Source organism: Sinocyclocheilus anshuiensis, unplaced genomic scaffold (assembly GCF_001515605.1).
Source record: "Sinocyclocheilus anshuiensis isolate Anshui unplaced genomic scaffold, SAMN03320099.WGS_v1.1 scaffold536, whole genome shotgun sequence".
Taxonomy (NCBI): domain Eukaryota; kingdom Metazoa; phylum Chordata; class Actinopteri; order Cypriniformes; family Cyprinidae; genus Sinocyclocheilus; species Sinocyclocheilus anshuiensis.
The window spans coordinates 871,238-871,764 of NW_015557179.1; positions in this window are offsets into that span (position 1 = coordinate 871,238).

The following is a 527-nucleotide window of genomic DNA, read 5'->3' on the forward strand; positions in this document are numbered from 1 at the left end:
TATTGAGAATTGCTTATTTTTTTCTTTTAACAAGAAACTTGTTTTCTGACACATTCTGGTTTAGTATTTGACCTAATGTGATGTAAATCCTAAATGTCCTTGGTTTCAGCAATATTACCTACACTTTCGATTCTGCAATTTGTACTCCCTGACGTGCCGCCCTTTGACCCCAACCTCTCTACGGTCTGTCTCTGACTTTGTTTTTCACTGTCTAGCTCTCTGGTGCTTCGTTGTAAACGAGTCTCTTTAATCAGTGTTTTTAGATAAATTAAAACAATTGTTGTGACTGAGCATCTGAGGTTCTTGACCTTTTCTGCGGGAGCGTTCAGTCTTAAATACATTAGAGCCAACGAACTGAATCCACCAAAGGATGAGAAAGGAAGGCACTGGGCACAGGGACAAATGACAGTTTGGAGGGGGAGGGACTGTGGGTTAGGAGGATGGGGGTGGGGATGTGAAACACAGACGGCCAAAGAGCACACTCAGCTCCACCCCCTCATAAATAATGCATGAGGCACCCGGTTGTT